The 9,027-nt window shown below is 34.7% G+C and overlaps 1 pseudogene; it reads right to left on the reverse strand.

Annotated features, from left to right (window-relative positions):
* Positions 1-4,234: 4,234 nt before the first annotated feature.
* LOC104992875 lies at positions 4,235-5,065 on the reverse strand (annotated as a pseudogene).
* Between the last annotated feature and the right edge of the window lie 3,962 nt (positions 5,066-9,027).

Below are 9,027 nucleotides of genomic sequence, written 5' to 3' on the forward strand. Positions count from 1 at the left end.
AGTCTGACAGTTTCCACTGTTTCCCCATCTATTTTCCATGAAGTGATGGGACCAGATGCCATAATCTTCGTTTTCTGAATGTTGAGCTTTAAGCCAACTTTTCCACTCTCCACTTTCACTTTCATCAAGAGGCTTTTGAGTTCCTCTTCACTTTCTGCCATAAGGGTTGTGTCATCTGCATATCTGAGGTTATTGATATTTCTCCCGGCAATCTTGATTCCACCTTGTGTTTCAACCCTCCAATCTCCTGTTAATTCCACTTTTAATTATTAACCAATGTTTCTCTCAAGGACATTAGTGGAAAAATGTATTCAGCAGGTAACACATGCTGGAGATATACCACTTGAGAAAACAAAATTATTGATTTCATTAAACTTGTTTTTGAGTGAGGAAGACTTTATTGTCAACATCAAAGTGTTTATGCACATTTGCACAGGCATTTGTTCCTGTTTGTGTGGGATGCATGTGTGTGACATGGATAAGAGTTGTGCTTTAAAGAAATTAAAGTGAGAGAAAAGGGTTGTATGGGAGTAGAGCAACCTGTGGAAATAATATTTGAGCAAGTCCTGCAAAGGAATAACATTGCATGAATACCTGTGGTGAATCAAAGGCCCTGAGGTGAGATCCTCCTTGGTTTGTTAAAAGAATAGTAAGGGAACAAATTATACATGGAACAGAGTGAGCAAATAAAAAGAGAGAAAAAACTGCAATCAGGAAGGTGTTTGGGGAGTGATGGATCAATTGGAGTAGGTTATGGTAACTCATTCCAGTATTCTTGCCTTTTAAAATAAATATGAGTATGGATTATATTTTCAGTGGAATTGTGCATATTTGAGGCAAGACCTAATAAATTTTATATCATTTAATTTAATTCAGTGTTATTCACAATGGAGTCTTAAGACCATAAAAGACATTTTGTACTTCAAATGCCTAACTTATTCACAAAGGTATAAGTGACTCCCTGGGGAGAAAATAGTTCAATTATCTCAGTGAAAAAAAAGTGGATGTCTTAATTTTGGGTTAGTATATTTCAGGCTTTTGTTTTTTTAGTGTTTTGCAAAGATGATTAAATCTCAAGAGCATCATTGCAACCTTAATAATCTGACCCTCAGCCTCAAATTCAGAAGTAGCATCTTATACTCTTTGTTGAATTAATTAACTATATCTTAAGTCTGTCACAGCTGAGTTCCTTAAGCCACTTCCATTTTCATCAAAGCTATAAATTTCACGCTGTGGGGGAAAAATTTTGTATTCCTCCAAAAAGCAATAAATAAAACTAAACTTATAAACACCACTACTTTCAGTGAGTATGTCTTAAGGACAGCAGGTAAGATGATTTAATTTATCTCTAAGTGATTAGATATAGAAAGCTTCAAAGAGGATTCAAAAAGCATTCAAGGAATTAAGACAAAATCTCTCAGTGCTCTGTGACAACCTGGAGGGACAGGGTTGACAGGGAAGGAAGCTCAGCATGGAGGGGACACACATGTGCAGATTCATATTGATGAAACACTGAATTGAAGGTTAGCAACTAAACTAACACAATTATTATTATTATTATTTTTAGAAGAAAGGGGTTTAGGATGACTAGTAAGAGATGAGGACTTTATAGAATATTCAACCTATGCATACACATACAAACACACATGTACACATACATCTTTCTGTGTATATATGTGTGTTTTTGTGTGTGTATGAAGCTGCTGCTGCTAAGTCGTTTCAGTCTTGTCCGACTCTGTGCGACCCCATGGACTGCAGCCCACCAGGCTCCTCCGTCCATGAGATTTTCCAGGCAAGAGCACTGGAGTGGGTTGCCATTGCCTTCTCATGTATGAAGCAGGGAAATTTAATTAATTTTGTGCAGAAAGAGTGCCAAAGCACTTGGCATATTTAATACACTGTGTAGTACATTAAATAAAATTATTTTATGCTCTTATATGCACACTTTGAGAAACTACTGCAATTGTCAGCCTTTATCTATCTATCTATATACATAAACATATGTAAGGACATACACACATATAAGATCATGTATGTCATTTAGAATATAATTTATATCATATATATAGATGTATATATATTTACATGTATAAAGCAGAGATCTAAAAAATGGCTGTGAATTTTTTTAAGTGGTATTTTATAGGGTGGAATTTAACTGATTTTAGAGAAAGAATGGTCAGTTAAAGGACTTTTGTAGTAATCTAGGTGAAAGATGATGTTGACTTGAGCCTTAATGGTAGAAATAAATAAAGTCAGCTTGTTGAAGTAGACATTCTGAAAATAGAGACAACATAATTATCTGATAGACTAGTTACATAGTATGTGAGAAAGAAAAGAGAACAATTTCTTTAATATTTATTTACTTGTATTTATTTTTTATTTGAACACATGGAAGTAGAGAGTTGTCATTGACTTGAGACAGAGAATGTTATGTTTGGGAAAATTAAAGGAAGACATGAGCAAATCAGCTTTGAGTTAGGTTGAGTCATTATTTGATATTAGTGTGAAAATGTGAGTAAGTGATTGCATTATAAGTCTGGGATTTGGGAAAGAGGTCAGGGCTGAAATAAATTCAGGAGTTGTAAATATATAGATAGTATTTATAGTCATGAGACTGAATAAGATCATGAAAGTAGAGTGTAAATAGGAAAAAAAAAATAGAAGAAGATCACAAACTGAGTTCTGAGCTACTCCAATCTTAACAGTCAGAGAAAAGAGGAATGAACAAAGAAGGCTGAGAAGGAGCAGCCCATATGGTAGGAGGAAAACTCAGAATGGTGTGTCCTGGAAGACAAGAGATGATAGTTTTTCAAGGAGTAGTTAGCAATTAACTCTGCCAAATATTATTGATAGATGAAAAAGATGAAGATTGAGAATTGACCACTGAATTTAGCAGCATAAAGAACCCTAACAACCTAGACAAGAACAATTTCTGTGTAGTGATGGAGTGAAAGTTTGATTGGAGTGGGCTTAAGAGAAAACAGGAAAAAAACTGAACTGAATTCAGGAAGTATTATATATCCAAGTATGTCTCACATTTCACTGCCAAAGAGAATGCAAAGGAACTGGATGATAGACAGTGAAGGCAAAAAGATCAATGGAGGAGGTGAAAAACTTTGGGAGGTAAGGTAAGATATAGACAAGCAGGGGTTGATCATCAACAATTTCACACACTCATGGATAAATGCTCATTTTAAAATAAAAGTTGCTGAGTTCACTTAAGAAATCTTTTTGTTGTTCTGCAGTTAAAAAAATAAAAAGCCTTAATATACATGTTCTTTGGACATTTTAGAAGTAATTTTACAATAGAGAATAAACTGCTTGATTTTCTTTTTTTTAATAATTTATATCACCGATTTCTTTCTTATCTCAGCAAGCAAATCATCCATTCTGAGACAAAGGGATGAGCAACCATTCGACAGTGACTGAATTTATTCTCCTGGGGTTCAGCGATCATCCAGAGCTACAGTCTTCTTTTTATGGTATTTCTAGTCATCTGTATGATCACTGTGTTTGGAAATCTTGGCATGATCCTCTTAATCAAGATTGACTCACATCTCCACACGCCAGTGTATTTTTTCCTCAGTAACCTGTCCCTTGTTGACTTCTGTTACTCTTCTGTCATTGCCCCTAAAATGTTCCCTTTGGTTCATCGAATGTTCATCTGCCACTTTATTTTTAACGTGTGTGCCTTCCCATCGTATTGGTTTATTTTTAATGGTTACTTTATGTGTCATCCTGGCGGCCTCGCTCACCTCACGGTGCCACCCATCAGCCCAGGATTCAATCCCCGCTCCACCAGCTGGAATATGATTGCTCTATATAAATCTCATTTATTCCAGAGAACGTATATGCTTGAAAAAACCAATTATTGCAGTTCAACTCCCTATTCAGGAGCATAAAAAACTCAAAATAGACATATGTAAAATATACTGTAGGCTTTGTTCCAGACCACTGCAATATGTGAATGGCATAATAAAGCAAATTACACAATTTTTTGGTTTCCCAGCTCATGTAACAGTTATATTTATATTATATTGTAGTCTATTAAGTATGCAACAGCATTATGTCTAAAGTGTATATATTTTAATTTAGCCTTCAGTGAGTTACAATCATTTTACTGGTGAAGGGTATTGCTTTACTGCTGATGACTGCTGAGTGATCAGGGTGGCAGTTGCTCAAAATGTGGGTTGTGGTGACAATTTCTTAAAATGCAGCAATGAAGTTTGCTACATCAATTGACATTGTCACAAAAGATTTGCCTGTAGCATGTAATGCTGTTCCACAGCATTTACCCACAGAAGAACTTTGAAAGCTCAAACTGATACTCTCAAAGGCTGCCACTGCTTTATCAACTAAGTTTATGTAATATTCTAAATCCTTTGTTGTCATGTCAACAATCTGTAAAACATTTTTCACCAGGAGTGATTCCATCTCAAGAAACGATATGCTTTGCACATCCACAAGAAGCAAGTCCTCATCCACTAAAGTTTTATCCTGAGATTGCAGCAATTCAGTCATCTTCAGTCTCTACTTCTAATCAAGTTCTCTTACTATTTCCACTACATCTGCAGCTACTCTCTCCACTGAAATTTTGAACTCCTCAAAGTCATTCATGAAGGTGGGATACAACTTACCCCAAATCCTGTTAATGTTAGTATTTTTACATCTTCCAAATGGATCATGAATGTTCTTAATGGCATTCACAATAATGAATCCATTCTGGAAGCTTTCAATTTCCTTTGCCCAGACATCAAATAAATCACTAACTACAACAGCCATAGCCTTACAAAACATATTTTTAAAATAATAACATCTAAAAGTTGAAATGATACCTTGATCTATAGGCAGAAGAATGGATGGGGAATGTGATTGCTCTGTTGTATTAGCAGGCATAAAAACAGCACATATCTTGTTGTACATTTCTATTAGAACTCTTGGGTGAACAGGTGCATTGTCAATAAGTAATAGTACTTTAAAAAGAAATCTTATTTTCTTCCTTTTATTCTATTTTTTTCTGAGCAGTAGATCTCAACAGTGAGCTTAAAATATTTAGCGAACCATGCTTCTCAGGCGGCACTAGTGGTAAGGAACTCGCCTGTCAATGCAGGAGATACAAGAGACATGGGTTCAAACTCTGAGTCGGGAAGATTCCCCTGGAGTAAGCATGGCAACCAACTCCAGTATTCCTGCCTGGAGAATCCCATGGACAGAGGAAGCCTGGCAGGTGACAGTCCATAGTGTAGCACAGAGTTGGACACGACTGAAGCAACGTAGCAGCAGCAGCATGTTGTAAGCAGATGTGCTATCATCTACACTGTTGTTTTATTTATAGAGCAGAGGCAGAGTAGATTTAGCATACTTCATAAGGGCCCTAGAATTTTTGAAGTGGTAAATGAGCATTGGCTTCAGTTGAAGCCTCGAGCTACATTAGCCCCTAACAAGAGAGTCAGTCAATCCTTTGAACGTTTGAAGTGAGGCAAACCTTGTCCTTTGAAACTTTGACTTCTCTTTAGCTTTGGAAGTCCTAGATAACATCTCCTTCCAATATAAAGCTATTTCACCCTTATTGAAAATATCTTGTTCAGTGTAGCTAAATTTATTGTTTTGAATGCTGTAGTTCCTTACTAACTCTTAAAATTAGATAGTGTAAATCATTTAAAGATTTTTCTTCTGTCTCAAAATTGTTTTGGCTAATTTAACATTTTTTTAACAATTTCTATATAACTTAGAATCAGTTTTTCTATTAAAAATAAGCCAGGTGAACTGGCATTAAAACTATTGATCAATTTTAGGCAAATTGGTAACTTAAAAATATTGAACTTAAAACTACTGAATATTACAATCCACAAGGAAGATATATCTCTCCATTATTTAAGTCTCCTTTAATTTCTCTCTGCATGCAATGTTTTGTGGTTATCTGTATGTAACTTTTGAAGTTTTATTTAAAAAATCATTTTTAAGTGCTTACTCTTTTAATGTTATTATAAGTGATATATAGAAGCATTTATTTTCTAGTTTTGGTTGGTTTTTACATATTAATATAAATAATCTATGCATATTGATCTTTACCTTGTGACCTTCTACTACGTACTCTTAGCTTTCCTTCTGCATATTAACAAATGTGATGTACAACTTAATGATCACCACAATAAATCTAGTTAACATTTTATTTGTGTATCTTAAAAGGAGATTCTATATAAACTATTAAGCAATCTATGAATAAGATGCTTTTATTTTTTTTCCCTTTGAATCAGTACAATTTTATTAGATAGATTAGGACTTCCAGTATATTACTGAATCTTCTATAACCAAAAATATAGTGAATTAAATAATCACAAGAACACAAATAGCAGTGTCAGTGGGATAGTTTCAATTATCTGACTGTTTGACATTTGTGTAGCTAAAGCAATTATGTGTTCTTTTAGCAGACATGTGTCAACTGGTCTTTGCAATTGAAGCAGAGATCACTCTGCTTCTAAGCAATATTCTAAAGGTTATTCTAAAGGAATAACCTTTAACTAAGGAATGTGTGTCTTCAAATATAAATTAAATAGAGTCTCCTGAAGGCTTTTTAGGAAAATAAAATAAGAACACTGAAAAGGCTTCTTTTAACCAGTATCAATGGTAGATAGGTAAATTCTGTGCTCTTCAATATTATTTGTTGTTATACATGTAAAGTAAATAAGCATTTGTTTCTTATGCATGAACTTTTGATCAAGTGATCCCATACTGAAAAGTATTGTTATTTTGCCTTTCCAGAGTTAATTCACTACTTTTTTCCTACTTGTTCAATTGCTATTGAGTTAATCCTACATCTTCTTGGAAAACTCTGGTTGTAAATATTATGATTATCACAACGGTATTCTATATTAAAGTATATCAGGATATACTGGTGGTGGTGGTTTAATCACTGAGTCGTGTCCAACTCTCGTGCTCCATAGACTGTAGCCCACCAGGCTCCTCTGCCCATGGGATTCTCCAAGCAAGAATACTGGAGTGGGTTGCCATTTCCTTTTCCAGGGGATCTTTTTAACTCAGGGATTGAGCCAGTGTTTCCTGATTCTTTATTATCTGAGCCAACAGGGAAGCCCATATCAGAATGTACTTACATACATATATAAGTACTTTAGGAAACCAGTGCTGACATTCAGCTTAAAGAAGGGTCAAACCTTCAAGTATCTTTAGGCAAGATAAGGAATCTTTACATTAAGGCATCAGGAAATAAAGAGCTCTGCTGCTGCTGCTGCTGCTAAGTCGCTTCAGTCGTTTCCAACTCTGTGCAACCCCAGAGACGGCAGCCCACCAGGCTCCCCCATCTCTGGGATTCTCCAGGCAAGAACACTGGAGTGGGTTGCCATTTCCTTTTCCAATGCATGAAAGTGAAAAGTGAAAGTGAAGTCGCTCAGCCATGTCCGACTCTTAGCAACCCCATGGACTGCAGCCTACCAGGCTCCTCCCTCCATGTGATATTTCCAGGCAAGAGTACTGGAGTGGGGTGCCATTGCCTTCTCCAATAAGAGCTCTACTATTCTACAATTAGCCTTACAATCATATAAGAAACTTTTATTTCATGGGAATATTTAGGATTTTACACTTTAAATTTTTATTTAATTTATTCAAGGAATCAAGGTAAAACAGAAAATGTTGGGATAAATAAATATTTTTGACCCCAATCTGAAAAATACACCATTATGCTCAATCTCTCCTAATGTGCTAAGTTGATGACAATGTATATTTTTATAATGATATACAGCTTTATTCACTGACTGATTTATCAGACTGTAACCCAGTATTTGGAAATTTAAAATAATCAGAGATGCCTCTCTTGTCTTAATGAGACTCTACTTTAATTCCTTTGATTGAATTGGCTGGAGTTATCAATGCCCTGGAAGGTAGAGGCTACTGAGACCATCTCTAGATTCCTTTATTCTCTAACAAATGCAATATCAAACAATATTCAGATATTCTTTACTCATATTTGACCTCTCCTCCTAAATCACCAATTTTATGATACATCAATTTTATGAATGATCCTGGTTCTCAGTCACTTTTATACACAAAAAGTGCAAAATTCATCCAACCACATTTTTGTCCTTTCATAGTATTAAAAGTGATGGTGAACTTCTTTATTTTTGCCAAAGATCTCAGCCACATAGTATAAAGCAGGGTACAAAGATGTTGCATACAGATTTTGGTCTTGAAGGAAAACTAAAGATCTCAAAGCATGAAATTAAGGTTATGCCCTTCAGGGAAAAAAATCTATCTTAATTGGATTATAAGATTTTTTTTTTTTAAATACACTAGGGAATATTCCTAAGAAACACTATAAATCTTCCCACCTTGTTTTAGAAAATATAGTAAGTCAGTTTTACAGGTAAGTCATTTTCTACATTTGTTCACTAAAAATGATTTTTATTTTGTGTGAAAATTAATATTCTCACCAATATTGAAAAAATTATTTTCATCATTTATACTTGTTTTGTCTATTCAAATGTTAATATTTCATGGCATCTCTGAAAAATTAAGTATTATAAAGAGGCTCTTCTGATGTGTATGTGAAAACTAAATTTAAAAAGCCTTAAGGTGAAATTCTTGAGGCATAATGCTTCCAGTCATATCTTACTTTCACACACACACACACAAAAACAGAAATGATAATTCCAGCTGGAAGCTAAGTCTGCATTTAAATATTATCCTAATGTGCTTTCCTAAACAAATATATTCAGAGGTGTGTCAGCTTTAAAAAATAATGGAAACAAATCCCTCTTCAGATATTTGAATTCTTTATTTACTGTTCATTTTCTGTCTTCTCAGGTTTTCTTTGAATGGCCATCTAAAAGCACTCCACCTTTAATTTTCCTCATAGTGTTTTCTTCTAAATGACACACTGCTGTAAACGTTTGTCTATGTGCTCAATACCTATTACCTCTCTTGCAATATATGGTTCACCAGGATATGTAATTTGCTCACTCATGTAACCCCAGAAGCTAGAATAGGAAAAAAAAAAAAAAAGCCTTCTTAAAA

The sequence above is a fragment of the Bison bison genome, unplaced genomic scaffold (genome assembly GCF_000754665.1).
Source record: "Bison bison bison isolate TAMUID 2011002044 unplaced genomic scaffold, Bison_UMD1.0 scf7180017848703, whole genome shotgun sequence".
NCBI lineage: Eukaryota > Metazoa > Chordata > Mammalia > Artiodactyla > Bovidae > Bison > Bison bison.